This window comes from Pongo pygmaeus, chromosome 18 (genome assembly GCF_028885625.2).
Source record: "Pongo pygmaeus isolate AG05252 chromosome 18, NHGRI_mPonPyg2-v2.0_pri, whole genome shotgun sequence".
NCBI classification, from domain to species: Eukaryota; Metazoa; Chordata; class Mammalia; order Primates; family Hominidae; genus Pongo; species Pongo pygmaeus.
Window position 1 is genome coordinate 51,458,682 of NC_072391.2, and position 27,027 is coordinate 51,485,708.

Below are 27,027 nucleotides of genomic sequence, written 5' to 3' on the forward strand. Positions count from 1 at the left end.
CACTTTGGGAGGCCAAGGCAGTGGATCACTTGAGGTCAGGAGATCGAGACCAGCCTGGCCAAAGTGGTGAAATCCATTCTCTACTAAAAATACAAAAATTAGATGGGCGTGGTGGCGCATGCCTGTAATCTCAGCTACTCAGGAGGCCGAGACAGGAGAATTTCTTGAACCCAGGAAGCAGAGGTTGCAGTGAGTTGAGATCATGCCACTGCACTCCAGCCTGGGTAGCAAAGCAAGACTGTCTCAAAAAAAATAAAATAAAATAAAATAATAATCATGCATATATGTAGATATATAGCTCTCTATAATGAAAGAGGTAGCTCTTATGGAGCATTTGTTTTATTTATTTATTTAGAGACAGGGTCTCACTGTGTCACTCAGGCTGGAGTGCAGTGGCATGATCACCGCTCACTGCAGCCTCCAACTCCCGCCTCAGCCTCCTAAGTAGCTGGGACTACAGGCATGTACTACCACGTCCAGCTAATTTTTAAAAAGAATTTTTGTAGAGATGGCGTCTCACTATGTTGCCCAGGCTGGTCTTGAACTTTGGCCTCCAGCAATCCTCCTTCCTTGGCCTCCCAAAGTGCTGTGATGACAGGCATGAGCTACTTTACCTGGCGTGAACACTCATTTTGTATCAGGCCTTGTTCCAGGTTTTTGCAGGTGTTAACTTAGTTAAGCTTCACATCAACCCATGGAGGTAGGTTAGCATGACCTATAACTAGAAAAGGCATTCTTGTAAAACTGCCCCTACATGGCCTGGCTTGAAAAGGAACCATGGAAAGAGAAGGGGTGTCTTTTTTCTTAAGTAAAGATGATGGTAGCATTAAAAGTTTCATTGTCTTGGGTCTACTGTGTGCTAGGCACAAGCAGTATCTCATTTAATCCTCATGCCCATGGAATCGATACTGTTATCATTCCTGTTTTATAAGAATTAATACTATGAAAACTGAAGTGCAAAGAAGGGGGATGTGGATGGCATGCAGGTACCGCCCAACCCCAGGGGGTGCCGGACACATCTATTAACTTGTGAGTGACATCTCCTGCAATTATGCAGCTTTGTGGCCCTGCTGGGGTTCGTGACAGCTCGACTGCCTGTGTCTGCAACCATTATGTCCCATGTGGCATAGGGATCCTAGATTAGGCTTCAGCAGGTGTGGGTCCTAGATCCTACCCTGCTGTGCAGCCTTGGACAAAACACTTTACCTCTCTGTGCCTCAGGCTTCTCAGCTGAAAGTAAGGCTAGGTGGGACTTGGACTAGTTTCGAGTTGCTCAAACTGGGCTCTTCTCTCCCTTGGGATAAAGCTGGGAGATACACATGGGTCATCTTTTGAGAGTGTCTGTTTCATTCCAGGGCAAGTAATTAAAAACATTATTTTTCTGTTTTCTTAGCAACATATTTTGCAGTAGAATACAAAACACCCGTGAATTTTTCAGATTAAAAATGAGCCTTTATGGAAGTTTGTCATTTGCTCTGTATGCCACTGGGCTCTTTCCCCGACCCCCAAGATCTCCCGGGGCTACTGCTCCCTCCCCTCTGCCTACAGGGGGACTTTTGAATAAAAGTGTAGGATCCTCCACATCGCCTGGCGTGAGGACAGCTTGAAATCCTAGCTCAAAAGTATCCAACCTACTGGTTGGATAAGGACAGATAAGGACCAGGGATCCTCTTGGTCTTCCAAATGGAGCTCCCAAACCCTGCTGGGGACATCAATGAGAAAATGCACTGTAAACTGTAAATGTAGGCATAAATGGGGGTGATATGGTTTGAACGTTTGTCCCCTCCAAATCATGTGTTGAAATGTGATCCCCAATGTTAGAGGCGGGGTCTGGTGGGAGGCGTTGGGCCATGGCGGCGGGTCCCTCATGAATGGCTTGGTGGTCTCCTTGGGGTAATGCTTGAGTTCTCATTCATTTAGCTCACACAAGGTCTGGTTGTTTAAAAGTGCGTGGCACCTCCCTCCTCTCTCTCTGTCTCTCCCTCTTGCTCCTGCTCTTGCCATGTGACACCACCTGTCCTCCCTTTGCCTTCTATCTGATCAGAAGCTTCCTGAGGTCTTCACCAGAAGCCAAGCCGATGCTGCTATGCTTCCTGTACAGCCTGCAGAACTGTGAGCCAATTAAACCTCTTTTCTTTATAAATTATCCAGCCTCAGGTATTTCTTCATAGTGATGCAAGAATAGACTAACACAGAAGGGTGAGTCCAAGCTGAGATGGCTGGGGATTCCCGAGGTTGTAGCCCCAAGTTCCATTTAGGGTTAGGAGGAGGGGCTCTAGGGACTGGGAGAGATTCTGGCTCCACACAGGACTGGCTCTGGGACCCTGTGCAGAAGATGAGTTCTCTGAACCTCTGTGTCCTTATCTGTACTAGAGGAATAATCAGAGTGCCCACTGCCTAGGGTCACAAGGGTTAAATGAGAAAATCTATGCAAGGCACTTAGAACAGAACTTATATCATAAACGCTCAATAAACATCAGGCATCACGACTATCATCATCATGGTGTTTTATCTCTGCAGTTAAAACCATTCCTTTAAAGAGCTGAACACCTCTCCTCATGTGTGGTCCTTCTGAAGTCTGCCCTCTGACTCAGAAAGATAAAAGAGAAAATAAAAGAAAGAAAAAGAGGAAGAAAGAGAGAAATAATGTGTACTCTTATGTTCTTTTTCCTTTGTTCAAGATTCTTTCTTTCTTTCTTTCTTGGTAGAGGTGGGGTCTCTCTATGTTGCCCAGGCTGGTCTCAAACTCCTGGACTCAAGCTGTCTGCCCACCTTGGCCTCTCAAAGTCCTTGGATTACAGGCATAAGCCACTGCAGTCTGCCCTGTTCAAGGTTCTGTTGGAATTAATTTTTCCCCTTTAATTTTACATTTAGAGCCATTGAGATTCGGTCTCACTTTCTATCTCTTTGTTGGGTTATTTAGAGTCTGTGTGTCCATCTGTCTCTCAGACACGATCTTTCCCTCTCTGAGTCTCTTGGAATCTCCCTCCTCCCTCTCTCTTGGTTGCGGAGTGTGTGATTTCCTTTGAATCTCTGGACGCAACCTTTCTTCCTCCTCATTGTAGGGGGTGGGGCCTCAAGGATGGAGAGAGGGGAGGCGTTTTGGGGTGAAGCCATTCTCTGGTGGTGGGGAGCCTGGGGCCTCTGTGCCATGTGAAGTGCCTAGTCTGCCCCACGCTGATTTACCCAGGAGACTTCCGGAATGTGAAGGAATCACACTGGGCCTTCTTTCTCCTGCCTGAGTGAGGCCAGACTTGCCTATGTAGATGGAGATTCCCCATGATGTCCTCCTTCCCTCCGGGAATTCTCCAAAGCACATTTGTCTCCCTCTGTGAGACAAACAGGATTTCCTGCACTCCAGTCCAAGTTATGAATGCCCAGAACACGACACCGTTTAAAATCTTATCAATCTTGCATCCTACTCCCTTGAATAAATGGGGATGGAACCTGGCATGGACATTTGCTTAAGTTTGCATTATCCCAATGATGCCTTTGGGAAAAGGACCAATCAACTTCCTGCTTGGAATAATCTGAAAATGGACTGAGCTTGCCAGTTTGCTCTTGGTCCTATCAGAGGGATGAAGATCTATAGATTCTGATCTGGTCTGGCACCTTTCTTGCTGTGTGACCTTGGGCCTTTCCCTTTCCTTGCCTAAGCCCTAGTTTGGTCGTCTGTAAAATGAAGAAGTTGAACTCTCTAAGGCCTCTTCTATAATAGCTTTAATAGTCCATTTTCAATATTCCTTTGTTCATTTATTCAACACATATTTACTTGGCACCTACTATGTGTTAGGCAGTGCAGTCACTGAATGCATCAGTGAATAATAATAATGTTTCAACTCCCATGGAAGTAAGGAAATCTAAAAGTCTCGATGGAAGGAAGGAGAGTTGGGGACAAGGAGAAAGAATGAGGAAAACCAGTGAGGAGAGTTTATAGGAAGGCAGATTTCAAATCAGTTATTAGACTTGCCCACAAAAAGAGCTATCCCAATGAGACGAGATTCCACATGAAGAGCTGAGTTCCCCAGCAGTAGAAGTGTTCAGGGATGTCAGAATGACAACCCACCAGATCTGTGCAGGTAATTCCCCCACTGAGAGGCTAAGAGCTGGCCAGGGGAAGGGCTTGGAAGGGTAGTTTTGGGCACAAGGAACAGCATGTGTGAAAGAAAGCTGGGAGACCATGCGGGACCCTGCACACAGGGTCAGGTTTCATCCCAAGGGTGATGGAGGAGTTTCAAGCAGAGTGGTGAAATGATCAGAGTTCTAGGAAAGATGTGTTGACTGCAGAGAGGTGAGTGGATGAGAAGGAGAAAGCCTGGGGCAGGAAGGCAATCTTTAGGAGGCTGACAGGGTAGTCTGGGTGAGAGATATCACTCTTTGAGCCAAATAGGCATCTGTGTGATTAGAGAGGAGGGACAGGTGCTAGACACAAAGAGGAGGTGAGCACCAGGGTGCTGGGTGACTGACTGATTGGCCAAAGGTTCAAGGAAGAGAGAGAGAGGAGTGAAAGACAATACCTGGGACCAAAAATTCACATGGGTAGATCATTGTGAACTGATTTTGATTTTGAAACAGTCACCTTTGGAAGTTAGCTAGAGGGAAGTGGGTGAGCTCTTTTTATAGGAAAAGGTGCTAGCAGGTGATAAGGAAAGTATTGACGAACTGGTACAAGGCGTGTGAGCCAAACCATCAGAACATCTCAGGCTACTGTTGCGAAATACTATAGACCATGGAGGCTTCAAACATAGAAATTTATTTTCTCATGGTGCTGGAGGCTGGAAGCCAGAGATCAAGGTGCTAGCAGGGTTGGTTTCTGTTGAAGTCTTTTCTTCTCCTCTTGTAGTTGGTGTCTTCTTGCTGTGTCCTCATATGGCAGCCTCTTAAAGACTGGGATTCCTAGGCCAGGTGCAGTGGCTCATGCCTGTAATCCCAGCACTCTGGGAGGCCAAAGCAGAGGTTAGGAGTTCAAGACCAGCCTGGCCAGCATGGTGAAACTCCACCTTTACTAAAACTACAAAAAATTTAGCTAGGTGTAGTGGTGAGTGCCTGCAATCCCAGCTACTCGGGAGGCTGAAGCCAGAGAATCACCTGAACCTGGGGGGTGGTGGTTGCAGTGAGCCAAGATTGCACCACTGCACTCCATCCTGGGCGACCGAGCCAGACTCCATCTCAAACAAAAACAAAAACTGGGCTTCCCACTCCAGGGTTTCTCTTTCCCACCTACTCACCTCTCTGTAGTCAACACAACTTTTCTAGAACTCTGATCATTTCACTATCCTGCCTGCCTTTTCTCTATATGTGGGTAGAAAGAGAGAAAGTACACAATCTGGTGAGTCTTCCTCATGTTATAAGAACACCAGTCTTGTTGGTGTCCCAATAGGACTCATTTATGTGTGACCCCATCCTTTTGACCTCATTTAATTATCTCCCTAACAGTCCTATATCTGGTCATATTGGAGGTGAGGGCTTCAACATACATATCTTGAGGTGGACACAGTTCAGTCCATGTCAGCTTGCCTGTCCCTGGAGTGCTGGGCATTAAGCACTTAGTTGCTGGTATGGGGACATCTGGAGATCTGAGGAAGGGTAGGGTGCCCAGGCAGTGGGCATGGGCATTGAGGGGCCAACATATTTACCAACTGGCATGGAAATATTTTAGCTTCTAACAACTTGGTAAGGCTTCACTTGTACAGACCCCGCAAATTCCAGCCCTGTGTGGGCCGCATGGAACAGCATGTGGCAAGTTGTGCCAAGCCACCAGGAACAAGATGTCATAGAGCCAAAAATCAACTGGGGTGGTGGTGATGGTGTTGGGAGTGGCCTTTAAAATGCAGATTAAATATTTGCTTTTAAAAGTACTAAGACTCAGTGCATGGTCCATGGTTGCCTTTTAAGAGAGTAACTTGGTATTTTTTTCTTCTTGGACTAAATATCTGTCTTGATGAGTGTAAGGGAGTCACCGCATTCAACATCAAAGTCCTCATTACTAACCAGAAGGAAGCATTTCTTTCCCCTCTCACTCTCTCATAAGCCCAACCTTATCTGGAGGGACCTCTGTCCCCAGAGCTGTAAAACAAGCTCTTTTTCTAAGCTAACGGTGCACAATAGTGTCAAATTATGTATAATGATTTTGTAATGTGAACTAATGCCACCAGGGACCTTGCGGAGAGTACCACTTTCATTAAACTTATCCAGAAACAGGGTCTGAATATGAATTTAGAGGTGGTGGTAAATTGCAAGGTGCATTTATTTTAAGCATCTGCAGGCTGCTCTCAGATGCAAAGACTCATCGGGCAGAAATCAACAGCTCGGGTGCATCTGGGTTTCTTGGTGCAGCAGTGGGATGAGGCAAGAGTGATTTATTCCCTCCCTTCTCTTCACCCCGGGACCTCAAGCCTTGTGAGATTCTCTGCCAGCAGATGCCGGGGCTGCCGGCCCCTCTTTGTTTGAGACATGCTCACCTCTCCAGGAAAGTTCTCCCACCCTTCCAATGGATCAGAGAGGGCATCTGGGCATGGCCTCGGAATTAATGAGACCTCCAATTACATTTATTTGCTCCAAGGAATTGTACTCAGCACTGACCCCATATATCAGATTTTCCCCACCCCCTTAGTGTTTCTTCAGAAGAAGTAGCTAATTATAAAAAAATCATACCCAGGAAGGACAAATAGAAGAGACCTCAGAAGAAAATACCAGGGAAATGCCACCTCTCCAGCCCAAAGCCTGGTCCACGAACCCCACTCTGGAAGTTGGCCTTGCCTTCCCTGTGACCTGATAGAGCCAAACTCCACGTGTGTTCAGGCCACCACCACCAAGAGATGAGAGAGAAGACAATACTAATCAAAACTAACCCACGCCATTTTTCCGACTCTGCTAATCTTAATTGAATCAATCTCCCAGCCTTTCTTGACAGTGAAAGATTGCTCAAATCTGGGAGGCCAGGCTGGACACGACTCCTAGAAGAAAAAAAATCTTCCTTAATCATTAATTTGTCCATTCCCTCCCATTTGGCCCCATTCTTCACTGTCTTGCCGGTGCACCCCCCACAACCTTCCTCTGTTATAATCACTCCTAAGTGTTCTTCCCAATATGCTCACATAGCCAGAAACCAATTTGCTGGAAAATAATATGGCAGAGCAACCCCAAGCCTCTCTCCTTCTCTCTGGTACGCTCTTTCCCCTTCTTTCTATGAAGTCTAGTTTAGCTTTAAGTAAGTCCAATGAGGTCTCTGGTACTATTTTCTTGACACATTGGTAAATAGGCTTAGGGTGGACTTTTCCCCAGGAGCTAGAACTACTGGGCATCAAACTGGCCTTAGGTAAATTATTGGAAGGAATGCTATCATTGTAGAATGCACCTTATCCTAGTGAATGGATCACACGGTGAAAGCAACTGCACTATCCTTGACATGTCTCAAAAGGGGAAGGACTTATTTATATCCTCTGGACTTACAACTTTTCAGAAATTTCACTTTTTCAAAATTATCCAGAGCTCCTGGGCTCTAGGTTTAACTGCGATTTTTGTCTTTCTTAAAATAGGTTCATTGGTTAGTGAGACACTCATGTGGGGTATGCAGAGTGAGTTGAGATTAAAGTAGAGTGAGTGAGGGAATTTGTCATACACTGCCATTAGCTCTGGCTTTGACTATTGCAATAGTATGTTAACTGGTCTCCTAGCTTCTATCCTTGCCTTCCAGAACTGTCCTCCATGAAGAGAGTGAGGCCTTCCAAGCATAGATCACAACTTGTTCCTCCTTGGCTCAACCTTCTTATGCTTCCTAAATCCCCTCCCAAAGCTTACAAGGCTTTATATCAAGCTTGTCCAACCCACGGCCTGTGGGCTCCATGTGCCCCAGCATGGTTTTGAATGTGGCCCAACAAAAATTTGTGAACTTTCTTAAAGGATTATAAAATTTATGCATGATTTTTTTATAGCTCATCAGCTATCATTAGTATTAGTGTATTTTATGCATGGCCCAAGACAATTCTTCTTCCAATGTGGCCCACGTGATATGGTTTGGCTGTGTCCCCACCCAAATCTCATCTTCAGTTATAATCCCCATGTGTCAGGGGAGGGACCTGGTGGGACATCATTGGATCATGGCGACGAATTTCCCCCTTGCTGTTCTTGTGATAGTGAGTGAATTTTCAAGAGATCTAGTTGTTTGATAAGTGTCTGACACTTCCCCTTTTTCTCTCTCTCTCCTCCTGCCATGTAAGATGTGCCTTGCTTACCCTTCATCTTCTGCCATGATTGTAAGTTTTCTGAGGCCTCCCAAGCTATGCAGAATTGTGAGTCAAATAAACCTCTTTCCTTTATACATTACCCAGTCTCAGGTAGTAGCTTTATAGCAGTGTGAATGGACCAATAGACCAGGGAAGCCAAAAGACTGGACACCTCTTCTTTATGGGATCTGGCTCCTGGTTTCCTCTCTGATCTTGTCTCATATGACTCTCTCACTCATTCCACTCCAGTCGCTCCTGTCTCCCTAGCGTTTCTTAAAGACGTCAATCTTCTTCCCACCTCCAGCCTTTGCCCTGGCTGTTCTCCTGCCTTCAATGTTCTTTTTTTTTTTTTTTTTTTTTTTTTTTGAGACGGAGTCTCGCTCTGTTGCCCAGGCTGGAGTGCAGTGGCGTGATCTCGGCTCACTACAAGCTCCACCTCCCAGGTTCACACCATTCTCCTGCCTCAGCCTCCCGAGTAGCTGGGACTATAGGCACCCACCACTGCGCCCAGCTAATTTTTTTATTTTTAGTAGAGATGGGGTTTCACCATGTTAGCCAAGATGGTCTTGATCTCCTGACCTCATGATCTGCCTGCCTCAGCCTCCCAAAGTGCTGGGATTACAGGCGTGAGCCACTGTGCCTGGCCGCCTTTGATGTTCTTACTCTCTTGTCTGCATGACTTCTTCCTTCACTCCATTCAGGTCTCTAATTAAATGCCACCTTACCAAAGAGACATTTCCTGACCACCTTGTCTACTAAAGCATCCCCATCACTCTGCTTAATTTTCCTCTCTATCACTTCTTGTTATCTGATCTATTATTTATTTATTTTCTGTCCCCTCCATGAGGTGATGCACCTGCCACATAATAAATGTTCATTAAATATTTGGTTAATCCCCATGACAAGATTCATTGAGAGGGCTTTAATGACAAGAGACTCTTGAAGACACATTTTCACATTTTCAAAATAACTCTTCAGGACAAATTTTCATAATTTCAAAATTCATAAGATGTTCGTAAAAACATTTCATACTGACCTCAAATCTCCAAATACCAACAGTGAAGATGGAAAAAGCCCATAACGTATGCTCTCTAATGCTAATGCTAATGATAATAATAATAATAATAAATCAGCAGTGTTTAAAGCTAAGAAAGATGTGGCTGTTGTTACATTGGACTTCTAATTCAACATTATCCCTGATCAGGATAAAGAATCTTCCACCAGACAGAATTACTTTGAGGTTATTTGAGACCAAGTTTTTAACCCAAGGTGGGTTGCCATTCACAGGTGGATTTATTGTAACCTTGTGGATTACTTCCCAACCCTCACAGGCCAACCCCCACAAGGCTTCTCCATGTGTAAATGTCAGGTGGTAAATAAAACACACTGTTCTTCTCTCATGCCTCGCCATAAATCCGTCCCAGCCTTACTTGTGGGGCTAGAGTCAAGTCTGATTTATGCAGTTTGTGAGATTTATAGTGTAGTCATTTAACAAAAACAAAAAACCCTCTCAAACATTAGTTCTTACACATAAATTCCAGAGCTTGCAAATGTTTGGAAACTTTTGTTTTCTTTAGATGATGCTGAACATGCCTGTCTTACCTTGGGAATCATTTAAGGTGGGAAACTTCACTCCTGAAATTTCAGTAGAGAGGAACGGAGGATGTTGAGTGTGACCAGCATCATGCTTTGTGCATAGTAGGTGCCAGATAATGGTCAATTGAGTTGCTGTTCAAACTGGGGTCTAAGCTAAGCATGGCAAAGGGTAACTTCAGCTTGGTCCCCAGTGCCTCAGACCCGCCTTAGTGGAAGATATGCAGATTTTATGTGGACATAGTTGACATCATCAATGGACATTGAATCTTCTTTGGTTGCCCTGGTAAAGTTGGTGGGCAGAAGTGGGAGGTTCTAGAAAGTTCCCTGCATTAGATATAAGGAAATATAGATTTGAATGAGTTTGCTATGTTTAAGTCTCAGTTTCCATATCTCTAAAATAAGAGAATAGACTACAATTGCAGAGTTATTTCACATTCTATTTTATGATTCTATGCTTTAGAGGGGGAGGAATACTCCTCAATTTTTCTTTGTACTGTCACAGGCTTTGACACAAAGAGCAATGCTAATATGTTTTTTGAATAGAATTTGATTTTTCGCTCTGTAAGTTTGGGGTAGGGGGTGAAGCTGGGGAAAGAGTGTTTTTTAAAGTTTGAAAATTCCTCATTGGCTCAGGAAAATAAAAATAGTTCTTTATTTGCTTTAGTTTGTGTATGCCATTTGAGAAATGCCTGAGAACTTCAGCTTCAAGAATCTTTAAACTGAAACATAGATCTGCACAAACCTTCCTGCTTAGAACTTAGTAGTATTTTTGGGATAGTTGGCTATCAAAAATTTTTTATTTACTTCTTCATGGTCAATAATTGTCATTTTGAAAGCAGTTGGGTGTTCGAGTGTTTTCCACCACTCAGAAAATGATAAACCTCTCCATATGCACATTTATATGGAATATATGTATTTTTTCCTGTTTAGGTGACAGTTTTAGGATTCTTCTAAGCAGTGATAAAAAACTCGCAGTTATAACGTGTGATCATTTTGCCTTTCATTATAATGCAGAATTTCTCCATGCAAAATCAGGTCAAGATATAAGCATAAACCCAGGGGCAAAATCCATTCATTATGCATGTACATTATTTCCCCCAAATATTGATAATACTTTTCATAATAATTATTTTACATATATTAGCTCTTGTTGCTATATTAGTATTAAAGATACCTTTATTAAATAATCTTGAATATTTTGCTGAATAATAAATAGAATCTCAGAGGCTTGAGTTAAAAGCTGCTTTTAGCTAGAATGCAGTAAATCAGTTGTTTTATGAATAAAATTGGCTTTCATATTTTTTTCCTGGGGATTGCTTATTTAAATAATTTTCCTGTTTATTGAATGTGTGTGTGTATTTTTTTTTTTTTTTTAACTAGTGATAAGTCCTCCTGTTTCCACCCTCCTTCCTGGCTCTCTCTGTTGGAGAAAAATGCAAAATCATATAAGCCTTCTTCTAAACCTCTGTCTGAAAGGGCCAGTGCCCTGCGTTATTTAGCAGGCCATAGGCGTGTTTGTCCCAGCGATGATACTGGCTGAAGCTCTTTTGCAGTAGACGGACTCCGTAGCGAAGGAATTCACTCACAGGGAACCGTCACTGGTGAAACGTGAGACGCACCTTCTTGGATCGAAGCATTTCAACTTGGGCAGTAGGAGCAGGTTCTTTTCTCTCAGATCTACCATCCAGAATTGACTCTGTTCTTTCTCCTTTCTCCAATTTTCTTTTTCTTTCTTTCCTTTTTTTTTTTTTTTTTTTTTTTTGAGATGGAGTCTCCCTCTGTCGTCCAGGCTGGAGTGCAGCGGCGCGATCTTGGCTCACTGCAAGCTACCCCTCCTAGTTCACGCCATTCTCCTGCCTCAGCCTCCTGAGTAGCTGGGACTACAGGCGTCTGCCACCACGCTCGGCTAATTTTTTTGTATTTTTAGTAGAGACGGGGTTTCACCGCGTTAGCCAGGATGGTCTCAATCTCCTGACCTCGTGATCCGCCCACCTTGGCCTCCCGAAGTGCTGGGATTACAGGCATGAGCCACCGCGCCCGGCCCTCCAATTTTCTTTAACTGCACATCCTCTCATTCCCTTTCCCCACAACCTTTGGCTATGCAGGACTGGAGAGGGCTGCAGAAAGAAAAGAATAGCATTTATTGAGTATCTACTATGTGCCAGCCACATTTGTGTTTTCTTGTCTTCAGGGTAGGTGGTACACTTATTTAAATAGATAACAACAGCAATAATAATATATGACATTTATTGAGAGTTCTGTGCTGGGCTTTGGAAGTATCAGCTCACTTAGTGCTAACCCTGCCAGCTGAACACTGTCATTTTTTCCATTTTCCACAGGATGAAACTAACGCTTAGAGAGCTCAGGGTCACACAAAGTCAAGATTTGAACTCAAGATGTCCTAACTCCAAAGCCTGTATAGTGCTGCCTCTGTGATGAAAGCTCAGGAGGGGTGCTTGTGTGGTTCTGAGGAAGGTGCTAGGCCATCATGTCTGGCCTTGCGGGTCCTTGAGTCCCCCAACTGGAAAGCCCTGTGCTGCCACTGGTGGGTATGGATGTCCACAGAACAGAGATGTGGCTGTTGAAAGACAAGCTTGGATGTGATGCGCACCGCCATATATCAGCCTCTTCCTTTTGTATGCAGTTCAGTCTCTACATCTTTTGATTACACCAATGAACAAAGAAAGCTAATATCTTCTTAGATTTTCATAATTTCATCTGTGTAGAGGCCAAGAGCTAGTCTACTAGCACCTGCTCTGATGGATTGATAGGGTCTGCCTGGAGTTAGACTGAGTCTGAGGCAAGATCTCCATAGACTGGTGATGTCTGCCATGGGAACAGGCCGGAGACTTGACAGTGAGCTTATTGAGCATGTGCTAAACCTGGGCTAGATTGTGTAGCTGTCGGACAACCTGGCTTTCAAAAAATTCCACATTGGGGACTTGGAATTATTGGCCTCATATTCCAAAGAGAAAAAAAGATTCAGCAAAGGTGTGATTTTTTCCAAAGTCATACAGGACAAATAAGGGAAGGGTGGAATACAGGCTCCACAAGTGGCTTTTGTCTTTGAGTTGCTTTTCTGGGAAGCATCTCCTCATTGCTCTGAGAGGGAGAAACAAGACCAGCTCCATTTTCTTCATGGCACTTATGCCTGGCCTAAATGACCTTAGTTATTGTTTGTTTGTTCTGTCTGTTCTCTCTGCTGGGCTGTAAACCTTAGGAGAGCAGGAACTTGGTCTGACCTGTTTACTGCGTGATCCTGACACCTAGAACTGCATCTGACATCCTGTACATGTTTTTTGAATGGATAAATGAAAGAACCAATGAATAGTTCTAATGATTTTCCCCAGGATCTGCTCTCTCCTTTGAGAAATTCGAGCCACTCTCATCTCAGGTTCATCCTTCCCCAAATCCATCTTTTGCATTTGACCACTGTATGGGGTTCTGGATTTTATTTCTCAATTCATCTAGTATCTTCCAATTTTGCCACTTAATCATGACCCACCTGTCCTCCTTGGGAGCAGTCTAGGGCATGGAAACGTATTCCAGAAGTAATTTGTATTCTTAAATATGGCCTCTTCAGCTCCCACAGCTAGGGGCAGCCTGGCTGAGTCGGTTTTTAGATATGCATATTATTATGTAAATGTAGTTGAATTGAATATAATTTCCTTAAAAATATTTTCCACTGGAAAATAGATCTCCTTGCAGAGGGAACCTAACCAGGCAGTACCTGAAGAAAGCTTCATTGTTTGCACTAAGCATGCATGAGACATTTCAACAAGCTATTTTTAGAATTAATAATGATAATAACAATAGCTAGAATTTATTAAATACTTGCTGAGTGCCAAGCACTGAACTAATCACATTAAAAATGTTTTCTCATTTAAGTTTTTTAATAACCCTAGAGTGCTTACAATCATCACCCTCAGGTTACAGATGAGTAAACTGAGGCACAGAGGCTTGAAACGTGTCCTAAGGTTATCCAGCTTGGAGCAAGAGCTGGCACGTAATACAGGTCAGGATGACCCCAGGTTCCCTGGTTAACCTCTCTGTGTTTCTGGCTCCAGGCACTAGCACCCCAACTTTGAATCATCATCAAAGGCATCTCAGAGGAAGTGTTTGAGCAAATCTGGAGGATTAAGAAGACAATTGGCAATATCTATCTGTTCCTCATACCTTTTTTTCCCATTATTCCAGCTGATTCCAGTGCCTCTCTCAGGGATAACTTGGAAAAGCCAGATTATTCCCAGTTAATAAACTATGTGAAATAAATCAGGAAATATCCCAACTCCAATACAACACACACACAGAATCAGACCCATTTGTTTTTCTAAATGGAAATTAGATTTGCATTAAAAGACTAAGTGTGTTGTTCTCTCTACAGAGCCTCTGGAGGAGACATTCCAGGGGGGATTCTGCTTCTTTCTTTAAAAGGACATTTGAAATCCCATGCACACATGAGCCCCATAGACTTTTTCTCCACATGACTAATCCAGTCTCCTGCGACCTCTCTTTAGTGTGATGGGGACGCAGAAACGAAGCCTGCAGCTTCCGCCGACCCCAAACATTTAGTTACATTAATCACAGAGCGTTTTTGGACTTTGAGCATCCAGAATGAAAGACACTTTCTGGGGAGACATTGATCAAACAGTCTACAGGTATCTGTACATCGAGGGACATTAATCATTTCTGCATTATCTCGCTCACCAGTAGAATATGTAAATGTGATTCCTGTCAATGATAAGGGGAAGTGAAATTATTCTTAGAGATTGGTCCATCTGGAGCTGTTGATACAATCTTACCTAAGACAATAGGTTGTAAAGATAAATTTTTTAGCATTACTAATCCAGCCTTGCCAATACCCATGGAGAATGGAGAAATCTAAAACCAAACTAAGAATGTACCGTCAGTGGAAGAAAGGAAAACAAGTCCCAGTTTTGCTGGTTTTTTATTTTTTTTGATTTTTTAGTTCCTATAATATATTAATTGGCAACCTAGCAAGAAAGATGCTTTCAGATGCTTTCTGTTTAATTAAGGAGGGCATTTTTGGAAGGGTCTTGTTAGGCATTTGGAGAGTGTATTCTGAAAGGGTTCACATCCGGCCAAAGGTTTAACTCTTAACACAAATAGGACAAAGACCTTAAAATCCAGGAAGGAATATCCATTATTTCTGCAGATTCTAAGTTCAGGAGTTTCATCTTCATAAGAGGAATCTCCTTAGACTCTTCTGACCCATCAACTATGCTATATAAAATTAATAAAAAAAAATATTCAGTATAGAGAGGAGCAGGAGGAAACAGGTAGACCTGTCTGCTGAAGGAGACCCAGGGTTCTAATCCCAGCCATGCAACTCAATAACTTTGCAACTTTGGGCAAATTCTTCCCTATCTCTGGCTCATTTTTTGCATACATGAAATGGAATGGGTTGGACAAGATATTCTTTTCTCTATGATAGAATGATCAGCTTTCCTACCTGCTCTGTCTTCTCTGTCAAGGTTGAGTAAGTTAACAAGTTCAGTAGAAGGCCTTGGGATGCTGACCTTCAGAGAGGTCTCTTGGTTTGTCAATGTGTGGCCATGATGCCCAGAAACATAGGGCTGTTTGGTGCTGGTGATGGTGTGGGATGTCCTGTCATGAAAGAGGCCTCTGGAGAGGGGACATATATGCTTGAATATCTACTGTTTTAATAGAATTTATAGTACTCAGAAATCATTGAAAACAGAAGGGCATCTTGGAGAGCTGGTAAGAGTGTGAATACTGAGCATGTTTTGCTAAAAGTTCCAAAATTAAATGTTACCCTGGAAGATTACTGAAAATCAACAGTAAGAGTGAGATTCCTTCCCCACATTCCAACTGCTCTCCCCTCTTTTTACATTGATAAATAAAAGAAGAGAAAACTGTAAATTATTATTTTTCAGCTCAGGTGGGAAGGGGAAAAGAAGGGGTTTTGGTGGGCATGAGAGTAATCTTTCTTGGCAATTAATGATGGACCAGCATGAGGTGAGTGATTAAGGGATTGAGGAACTCGCCCTTTGGAGGGGACTAAGTGACGACTTGCTTAGAAAGAAGGAACAAGGTGATTTTCTTCTATGATGTCAGCTTCCAAAAGGTCAGGAATGTTTTCTTCCCCTAGATCCTTAGCTTGCTTCAAATAATCCATTCTGAATCTGACTTCCACAAATTAGCTTAAATGTTCCCTGAACTTTATGGGATAATGAGTTCCTTAACTTTGTTGTGCCCTTGTGAAGGTTAAATGGTGTCCCTCAAGCTCTATGGCTGTCTACTTTATTTCAGGATATGGTAATCACCTTACCCATTGAGTTGTGTCCCCTTCATCTTCCCTCTTTCCAGAATGCGTGATCTTCATTTTCTTTCTTTTTTTTTTCTTTTTTGAGGTGCAGTTTTGCTCTTGTCGCCCAGGCTGGAGTTCAATGGCACGATCTCAGCTCACTGCAACCTCTGCCTCCCGGGTTCAAGTGATTCTCCTGCCTCACCCTCCTGAGTAGCTGTGATTGCAGGCACCCGCCACCAAGCCTGGCTAATTTTTGTATTTTTAGTAGAGATGGGGTTTCACCTTGTTGGCCAGGCTGGTCTCGAACCTCTGACCTCAAGTGATCTGCTTGCCTCAGCCTCCCAAAGTGGGTCTTCATTTTTAAAGCTTGTTCTCATATAAAATTATTGTATTATTTGCTAACAACCTTAATTCCTTTTTTTTTTTTTAGTTTGTTATGTTTGCCATGCTGTTTAGTAGAAGGATTATTGGATGGGAACACTAAAATTCACAATGATAAGATGATGCTCCTTGGCCATGCATTAGACCAGATTCTCCAAACTTGTTCTGAAGAACTAGTTGGTTGAATCTCGAATAGGCAGTACTTGAAGAAAGAATTTGGTTTGGCAAATTCTGGGTTAAAGGCTCAGTGGTTCTAAATGGGATGCAAGTATTTTTAATGCTTTTAACGTGTCAGTGAACTCTGGGACTCTCAAAGAAGGGGATGACAGTACTTAGCCATCTCCTACATTTATTTATTTGACCACAGAATCCTCTTTGCTCAGCTCACCTCCTGCAATGAGTGTCCAGAGAGCACATTTTGGGGAAAGGCTAAGCTGAAGGCCACATGCCTGGGATGTGTTTGGGAGAGTTTACTTAACGCGATATTCAAGAAAGAGAGAATAGATTACATTAATGCAGGATATTACTTATGAGTTTAAAAATTCCTGATAACTGGTGAAATTTTCTTATTAAAAAGATCCTTTGTAGAAAAGAGATATTTTCCTAGTCTGCTGGTAGGATTAAATATTGGTATAGCCTTTTTGAAATTGTTTTCACAATGCTGTGAAAAACATAAAAAAAAAGTTAATGCTGAGTTTTACATCTATGTAATAAAATATTTCACAGCTGTTAAAAATAATGTTATTTAAGAATACTCAATAGCATAAATACTGTTTCAATATTAAGTGGGGAAGACAGGCTAAAATTGTATATAGATAACGATTCTGTTTTGGAAATAAAACGTATATGCATGGAGAAAAGATGGGAAAGAAACACACCCACATATTAACATTAGTTATCTTTGGGTGGTAGGATTCCAGGTAATTTTGTTTTCTTCATTTTATTAGTCTATATTCTCCATATTAAGGGTCAGTAAAGCATTGCTTGCAAGCCAAATTTGGACTTCCATTTGTTTTTATAAATAAACTTTTATTCAAACACAGCCAAGCCTATTCATTTATGGTTACTTTTACACTACACCAACAGAATTGAGTAGGTGCAACAGAGATCATATGGCCCACAAAACCTGAAATATTTGCTACCGGAAAAGGTTGCTGGCTCCTGGTCTAGGTTATGTACAAGGAGCACCTTTTACTTGTGTAATGAAAAAGCCTGAAATAGAAAACAATGAACTATTGGGTTTAAATATCAAAACTGCCCCTTTTTAAAGAAGAAAAGGCAAAGAAATAACACTCAAACATTTAGTAATATTTACTTCCAATATTCATGTCTCTATGAAAAGTTTCAAGGGGAGAATGTAACAGAAATCTAACAACCTACTAGATGCCATCTGAGATGGAAATTGAAACACAGAATGTGTAAAGTGTTGAGGTTTTCAGGCAAGAATGTCTTTTAACCAAGACATCAGTAAGATGTATCCCCTCTGCCTATCCATTTTTTTCTTCTCCCTGTTCCCAGTGACTTCCCAGAAGATCACAATAACACATCTGCCACAGACTAAATGTTTGTGTTTCTCTAAATTTTATATGTTGAAATCCTAACCCCCAATGTGACAGTATTTGGAAGAGGGGGTTTTGTGGGGGGGCGGTGAATGGGATTCATGCCCTTCTAAAAGAGGCCCCAGAGAACTCTCCCTCCTTCTGCCATATGAAGACACAGCATAAAGATAGCCATTTGGTGAGCAGGCCCTCACCAGACACTGAATCTACTGGTGTCTTGAACTTGGACTTCTCAGCCTCCAGAACTGTGAGAAATAAATGTTTGTTGTTTAAGCCACTTGGTCTATGATATTTTTTATAGCTGCCCGGACTGACTAAGACATTACATTCAGAATATTCAGTTGTTGAACCTCTCTCATTGCTTAAATTCCCTTTGCTTACTCTCTGACTATCCCTCTGTTTTTTCCCCACTCTTACCCTTCAAGGGATCAGAAGATATTTTTTGGGAGAATAGGAATGTCCCCCAAGGAATGATGACCAGATATTGACTTATGGGGGCTCCCCAAAACAAAATATGGCCTCTGACCAATGATCAAAATACAAAGAACTTCCCATTTGCTTCTCAGCACCTCTGTCTTAAATATAAACAGCCAAGAATCTTCAGACATTTGAGAAATTTTCACCATGAAAAAAAGAGACACTCTGCTCCACAAAAATAATGAAGGCAGGAAATAAAGACAATACAGGATCCAGGTGATTTAAAAAAACCTATAATATCTTTAGAGTTATATTATAATGTATTATAGTTATGAAAAAAGACTATAAAAGTCAACAAATATATAACAAGGAAGAGTTTTGGAGAACTGAAAATTTAACAAAAGTAAAAATAAATTAATAGAGAAGTTGGAAGATAAAGTTGAGAAATATTTCAAAAGATCAAGTTTTAAAAAAGAACAAAATTATGACTGTTAGGAGGAAAAGATCTTTTAAATATAGAAGTCAAATCCATGTGTTCTTTATCCCACTATCAGGAAGCTTAGAAAGAATGCAAACAGAAAATACAGACAAAGAAATTATCAAAGAAAAACTATAAGAAAATTGCCCAGAAGTCTTCAAGTTAAATGATCCACTGGTTTTTCAGTGCAATGAATGAAAAAAAAATTGACACTAGGCTCATAGTGGTGAAATTTAAGAATGTCAAAGATAAAGAGAAGATCTTTAAAGATTTCAGAGAGAAAAAAATGTCCATACTTGAAGCCTTGGAATAAGAATTACATGAGACGTCTCAATTGCTACAGTGGAAGTGAGAAGACAATGGAGAACCCTGAGAAAACACTGAGACAAGATTTTTCTAATCCTAGAATACTATAACCAGCAAATTTTTTATTCAAGTTTTTTTTAAAGAAGTAGAAAGTTAAAAGATACAATGAACTCCCAGGAAGCCACTCGAAGATTTGTTTTAGCAAAATGAGGGTTGTATTGGTCACTTTGGGATTCCATAACAAAAATTATAGACTAGATGGCTTAAACAACATAAATTTACTTTCTTACAATTGTGGAGGATAGAAGTTCTGGATCAAGGGCTGCCAGGGCTGGTTTCCGGTAAGGGCTCTCTGTCTGGCTTACAGATAGCCACCTTCCTGGTGTATCCTCACATAGTGAAGGGACCATGACTTGGTGTTTCTTCCTCTTCTTTTAGGGGCACCAGCCCTATCAGATTAGGGCCCACACCCTTATGACCTAATGTAATCTTTGTCACCTTACAGGCCCTATCTTCAAATACATTTACGTTGAGGATTATGGCTTCAACATATGAATTTTGGGGAGACACAAACATTCATTCTACAACAATGTAAACCAAAACAGAGAAAGATAAGGAATCTAGGAAACCAGAGAGAGAGGCAAAGGGAAGCCCAGGAACATATCTTTGTAGCAGGGCTGCAGAGCATGCAGCCTGGCCTGGACTGCAGGGATGGAGGCTCCAGGAGGGCAGTATTCAGGAAAAATACATGTTTGAGAATGAAAACCTGTATTGAGAGGCTGCTGGGGTTGGGGAGAGGTACAGTGGAGTAAAGAAGGAATATTTAGCATTGCATTTAGAAGACTGAGTAAATAAAAATGTCATAAACTGAGCCATAGCACGTGCCTTAGTTCCTCATTGGAAAACATTTGCGTAATTCAAAATAATGTGAATATTGACTTAATAAAAGATTATACCATATCTCAGATCATACCAATTCCCTGTCCAAAATTTGACAGCTTTTTGTTGCACCTAGCATAAAATCCAACCTCCTTTCCTGCCTCCCAGAATCCTGGGTGAGCCGGGCTGCCCTCTCTTCCTTATTCAGCAATCTCTGGTCACATAGGCTTCATCAGTTGCTCTCAAAACACTGAGCTCTTGTGATCTTGTGATCTGTTCGTGTTCCTCCCTCTTCCTGGAATGTGCATCTCTACTTTCCCATAACTAATTCTCTCTCTGCCTTTGGGGGGGTCACCTACAGTGTTACCTCTTCAGAGAGGCCTTCCCTGAAGGAAGCACCAGACCACCATTTTTTTTTTTCTTTTTCTTTTTTTGAGGCAGAGTCTCGCTCTGTCGCCCAGGCTTGAGTGCACTGGTGTGATCTCGGCTCACTGCAAGCTCCGCCTCCCGGGTTCACGCCATTCTCCTGCCTCAGCCTCCCGTGTAGCTGGGACTACAGGCGCCCGCCACCACGCCCGGCTAATTTTTTTGTATTTTTAGTAGAGACGAGATTTCACAGTGTTAGCCAGGATGGTCTCGATCTCCTGACCTCGTGATCCGCCCACCTCGGCCTCCCAAAGTGCTGGGATCACCGTGCCCGGCTCCATATATATATTTTTTTCTAGTTCTGTCTCTTGCTGGTTTCCCCCATAACTCTAACGAACAATTTTCAGGAACTTATAAAGGAAAAGCCTCCTCCTCATCCTTCCCTCTTTCTCCCTCTAAATGGAACCCTTGGAAAACTGCAAGTATATACCCCCTTCAGTGGGACCAAATTATATCTCAGCTGGGCTACAGTGCTCTCTCTCTTCAACTCAACTGGCGCTTCAGTGGAGAATGCAGCCTCTGCCTTGTGCTCTTGTATTCATCATCAGCCTAGAACCTTGGGATAAGGAAGCCTTGGTTTTTCTCTGCAAGGCCCCAGCCTGCCGTCCTCCAGGGAGATAAGAAGTTAAACTCTTCTGACTTCCATGGAAGCCTCCATATGGGACTGATGGGCTTTGGAATCTAACGACTGAGGTGTAGTTTTGCCCCAGTGCTTCCTAGTTCAGTAACATTTCTGAGCCTCCATTGTTCCTTCTGTAAAATGGATAAAATAATAGGACTTTCTTCATAGGGTTGTTCTTAGGATTCAAGAGATAACAGCTCTAAACCACTAAATACACATTCTGGCAGGTAGTGCTTGCTATGTGCTTATTATGGTTATTAGGACTATTGTTGAGGAAGAACATGCTGGAAATAGCGACTGCCTAGTCAGGCTCTTCAGTGTGGGTGGTCTTGGAAGGAAAGGAAACGTAGGACAGAAAAGATATGAATTGTTAGCATTTACTGAGCCAGACCTTTTGCATTCCACTCATTTTCTCATGGTATTGGTGTCCCCATTCTACAGATAAGGAAACTGAGCCCCAGGAAGGTAAAAATCACTCATGCAGCCAGAAGGTGGTAGAGGCAGATGTGGAAGGTAGGTTTTCTGCTCTGGGCTCCAAGAGGTGAGAATTCCGAGGGCTTCCATCCCTGTCCTTTCTCATCACCAAACCCTGCTCCCCGAGTGCCCAGTTCTCCTGCATTTAGCCCTTGGGAGCCACATTGGGGAACTTTCAGGCCAAGTCCAGGGCAGGAAGTGAGATCATCAGCCATCTTTTAAGGGGGTAATTAGCTGACTATGAAAACAGCTTCTTTAACCACAGCAATTTGCCCCACCAGGGAAGAAGGGAAGTCGATGTTTTTATTATAAATGGAATCATAGTGGGGTTTAAGGCTTAGTAGTGTTTGGTTTAGTTTTGTTTTTTAAAGACCTGAGGTGGAACTTGGAATCTCCTGCCCCATCCCAGAAGAAAGGAAGTTTATCTTCTGGGTCAGATTAAAAGACTTTGGCTCCCTTGATTTTTATTTTCGTGGAAGAGGAGTAACTTGTTGCATTTGCTGAATCTCCCAGATTCCTTTTCTCCTTCTTTGCACTGACCTTCTCCTGATTTTCTAGCCAAATGATGTGGGTCTTGGGCTAAGTGCAACAGGTAGGAGAGAGGAAGAGACTTGTAAGGCAGCTCTAAGGTCTTTGGATCCAGTGGGAACAGGGTGGAGCCCGAGGGAAGTGCTTCAGAAGCCACTTACTGCCTGCATGACCTTGACCAAGTTACTTAACCTCTCTGAGCCTAGTCTTCACATCTGTACAATGGGAGGGGTACCTGTGGCTTGTTCAGGAAACAAGTTTCTCAAGCATGATATTGTGGTTTAAGGCATGGACAACCCAGCTTTGGGCAATAGCGCCAGCCTTTACTTTCTGTATGAGCAAGTGCCTTGAGCCTTTGTTTCCTTGTCTATAAAATGGGAATGATATTATTAGAGTTGTGAGGATCAAATGGCAAAAGTGTTTAAAATAAAGTCTGGCACATAATAAGTGTTCAAGAAACACTAGTAATTTATTGCTGTTGTTACTGTTGACATTGTTAATAGGGTCTGTCTGGTTTTTGTAGGTGAGTAATGGATACTAATGTTGAGTTGAAGGTCATATGATGGAAAGATTTAAATGTTGAGCTAAGAAATTTGGATTTAAGGAACCAACTTTTGGGATAAAGAAATCTAAGGGGCCATTTCATTCAACTCACTCAAGCATCGGGTGTAAAACCAGGGTCTCAGGCAGAGAATGTAGGTTGCTCAAGGCCCTACTGTGGCTGATCTATAACCAAGAAGGGGCAACTTGACAGGTACATCAATGGCCACCAGTGGGGAGGCTTTCCTCCAAGAAGGGCCCAGATTAGAGCCTTATTGCTTGTGTCTAGAATCCTTCCCAATGGACCTGGATAAAGGTACTTTTCACATTCCCATGCAAACACATTAAGCCCATTTAGGACCATTCACACTTTAGTATGAATTAGTTTACATGAAGATTTACAGTGTGCTGGCTAGTTGAGGGAAGGGCCCTGCTGGGAAGGTCAAGGGGCAGATGCATCATGATATATGGTAGAGGTTGAACCTGGGGTCTATCTAAATTAGCTCGGTGTGGTGGGGATAGGGCAGCTGAGAAGCCAGAAGGCAGCTTGAGGACTGTCCCTCCTAACTTCTCCAGGACACCAAATAAATGTCTCACACCTCCTCACAGTTCAGCCAAGACATTTATAATTTGGAATCTATTCACTTTTGGGCAGAGATTCCTCATCCTTCCTGATCACTCAGAACCAAAAAATGCTCTACAAATGTGGTCAGTGGGGCCTTAACCTCAGAGGCCCATTTGCAAATAGGCCAGTGCATTGGGTGAAAGCACGTCCCCAACCCGCAGCATCTCTGGGTTACATTATTATTGCATTCATTTGTTCAGCTCTGCCTCCAACCGGAAAGGACTTTGGGCAATTTATAAGGAGAAGTTAAATAAAACAAGATGGTCTCCCTATCTCTCCTCTCTCACCCTCCTTACCTTGAAGAGCAAAGGAAGGGGGGAAAAAATTAGAGTAGGGTAGAATGTTCAATTAGGACTGAGGCCAAAAAGGGCAGTCCATTAATTCACGAAGCTTACCTAACAGTATGCACATCTGACTTGATCCTGGGAACAATTTCAGCCTTTCTGGAAACATTGATGGAATCTGCTTCCCTGACCAATCCTCTAAACACCATCAGTGTTGTTGGTACTAATGAAAAAACAGCTGAAGTGGAGACAGAGGTGTATAGTTGTTTCCTCAGTCAACTCCACCATGATCATTGAACCTCCTTCTCCTAAGAGGAGGCTGCCTCCCAATGGGCTATCTCTTCATTTCATTGCTTTATTCTTTCCATGCATATTTATAGGATGCCTACTGCATGTCTGCATTTCTCTGGGCTTTGGGAATGCAAGGGTTAACAAATCTGTTACTAGATCCTCACTGGGTAGAGCTTACCATCTAGTGTGTGTGTTTGCATAGCATCTATGAAAAGCTAAATGCTGGCCAGGCATAGCGGCTCATGCCTATAATCCCAGCACTTTGAGAGGCCAAGATGGGGGGATCGCTTGAGGCCAGGAGTTCAAGACCAGCCCAGGCAACATGGTGAGACACCCACCTCTAAAAAAATATTAAAAAGTAGCCATGTGTGGTGGCACATGCCTATAGTTGCCTGTAAGTCCTAACTACTTGGGAGGCTGAGGTGGGAGGATTGCTTGAGCCCAGGAGTTCAAGGCTACAGTGAGCTGTGATTGCATCAGTGAACTCCAGCCTGGGTGACACAGCAAGTCCTTGTCTCAAAAAAAAAAAAAAAAAAAAGAAAAAGAAAAAGAAAAAATATTAATGCTAAGAAATTCTCCAGGACTTCAGCTTGTATGAATATAAGAAAGGTGCTTTGGAGAGGGAGTGCAGCAGGCAGGAACACGTGAAGGCTTTAAGTATTTTCAACAGAGGGAAATTAACACAGGGATCACTTACAGAGAGAGGAAGAGCTGAGTTGCCAAGCGGGGGACAGTGAAGTCACTTGGAAATCAGTAGCAGCTGGTTGCAGCCGCCACTCCCATCCCTCCAGACTGGCGGGACAAAGGCGTGAGGCTGTATCTCTGAACTCCAGGGATCAGGATCAGCTGGCGGAGGCTGCAGGCATGCCTGGCTCTCTGGAAGGAGCCTGAGCCACAGATGGGATTCAGTTTCTTCTGAAAACCACCCGAGGCAAAGAGAACACTGGGAGAAATACCCTGACTTTTCCCTTCTTTCACCCTGCAGACTCCCACCGAGGCCTCTTATCAGCTAATTCCACTGAGAAGCCAGCCTTTCTGGGAGTCTAGGATCCACAGACAGCTTGCAGGGTCAGCCCCCTCTCTTTTCCCCACTATGGGGTAGAGCAGGAGGATGATCCATAGATCTGTTTACAAAGCAGGCCACTGGCCATGGAAGGAATCACTGGACAAGATGTTATATGAGAGCCCGGTATAGAAACTCACCCTAGGCCAGGCGTGGTGGCTCACACCTGTAATCCCAGCACTTTGGGAGGCTGAGGCAGGAGGATCACCTGAGGTCAGGAGTTTGAGACCAGCCTGACCAACATGGAGAAACCCCGTCTCTATTAAAAATACAAAATTAGCTGGGTGTGGTGGTACATGCCTGTAATCCCAGCTACTCAGGAGGCTGAGGCAGGAGAATCCCTTGAACCTGGGAGGTGGAGGTTGTGGTGAGCCAAGATCACACCACTGCACTCCAGCCTGGGCAATAAGAGTGAAACTCTGTCAAAAAAAGAAAAAAAAAAAGAAATAAAGAAACTCACCCTAATGGTCAAGGGGAATAGCAAAATTCAATGCCAGGTTCTCCTGGAAGAATAACAACGACAATGGCAATGGTCACCACCACCACCACCACCACCATAGAGCGCCTTCCTCGATTATAAATACCTATGTGTGCACACTTACTCAAAGGGCTGTCATTGGGCCATTTTGTAGATGAGGAAACTGAGGCTGAGCAAAGGCAACTCATTTGTCCAAGGTCATAGGGTGAGCAAGAAGCAGGACCAGAGTTTTGAATTGCAGTCTGTTAACCACTGAGCCCTGAACCTTGATGCTCCTAGGGCAATGGACTCTAGAGCAAAGCCAGCCTCTGGCATCGGGCATCCTTGGGAAGAAAAGGCAGCTTTTGCAGGAATTAGGGATGAGATCAAGACCTATAGGAAGAGCCTCTTCTGAACACCAGTCCACACTCCAAGTAGCATCTGAGCATCTGGAGCTGGCCAAAGCCCTGAGGAATGGGCCAATGGGCTATTGGCAAGACCATGGCACGGGTGCCCAGAGGGCTCGAGCCAGTGATTCAAAGGGCAGTGTGTGCTCATTTCAAAATATATAGTGGGTGTCCCCAGTGCTGGGACACCTCTGCTCTGCCTTCAGGCTCTGGGCGGCTGGGTTGGATGGGGCTGGATCCCTCCCTGGGATCTTCTTGGCTGGCCTCTCCTTTGGGGCCTTCAGATGTTGCTCTGAGGCTGTTTGGTGTCAACAGGGGGCCTGGCATTAGGGAGCAGAGAATGGCTCCTTTCCCTGTCCCTGAAACTCTCAGCATCCCACCCAGGTCTGTGAATTATCTAAACTGGGAAGGGAGGGTAGGGGGCAGGCAGCATCCAGCCACAAGGATCAGGCATTTCTTTGAGGACACATCCCCATGTCCCCTGCCTGGAGGTCTTCAGAAATTCCTAGATGCCGAGCGTGAGCCATGCTTTCTTGAGAATACCAGATTGTCAAAAGAAGAAAAGTCAAGTAAAGGTGGGGACCTAGGGGTGGGGTGAGGGCCTCAGAGACTTTCCTTGGAGGGCCATGTCACCAAGTTTCTGCTGTGGCTTTCACACTTTGTAATAGTCAGCCCTCCATATGTTACAGCGTTCTTTGCAGCCTGGGACCCTGGCTTTATCACTCCCTAATCTCAGTTTAATTGCTGTGGTCAATTTACCCCGCACTTAATAACCCACAGCTTGGTGTATTGTTTAATATGGTTGACACACACTTTGCTTAAATGTCAGCACTGGCCAGGTCTGGGGACTTGGCAGGCTCCCTGAGAGAGATGGCAGAGGAGCAGCGTCATCTGCCCAGTGTCTGGGGCACTGGTATGTTGGCTGCAACTTTTCTTGGCTTGAGGGCTCAGCCACTGCCCAGTGCTGAGCTATGGGATGGGAACTGCCATCTCCGCCTGGATCTGGGGCACACTCAGCCCTGATCTGCTTTCCTCTTGCTGCCTCCCACGTGGGGGCCAGTGGAGAAGGGGTGTTGGAAGGCAGCGTCCTCAGCTTGGAAAGTGTGTTGAGTCCAGGCACAGACAGGGAACCCTGAAGCCCCAGAGCTATGTGTGGGCTGCTCCTGGTTGTGTGTTT

General features: G+C 43.6%; 1 long non-coding RNA gene across 1 annotated transcript; it reads right to left on the bottom strand.

Moving 5' to 3' along the window:
• Window positions 1–4,732: 4,732 nt before the first annotated feature.
• On the bottom strand, window positions 4,733–10,034 carry LOC129015554 (uncharacterized). Its single transcript, XR_008494620.1, has 3 exons — window positions 9,828–10,034; window positions 6,852–6,956; window positions 4,733–4,937 (listed from the first exon to the last, which is right to left on the bottom strand). It is a non-coding gene; the product is annotated as an uncharacterized LOC129015554 (long non-coding RNA).
• Between the last annotated feature and the right edge of the window lie 16,993 nt (window positions 10,035–27,027).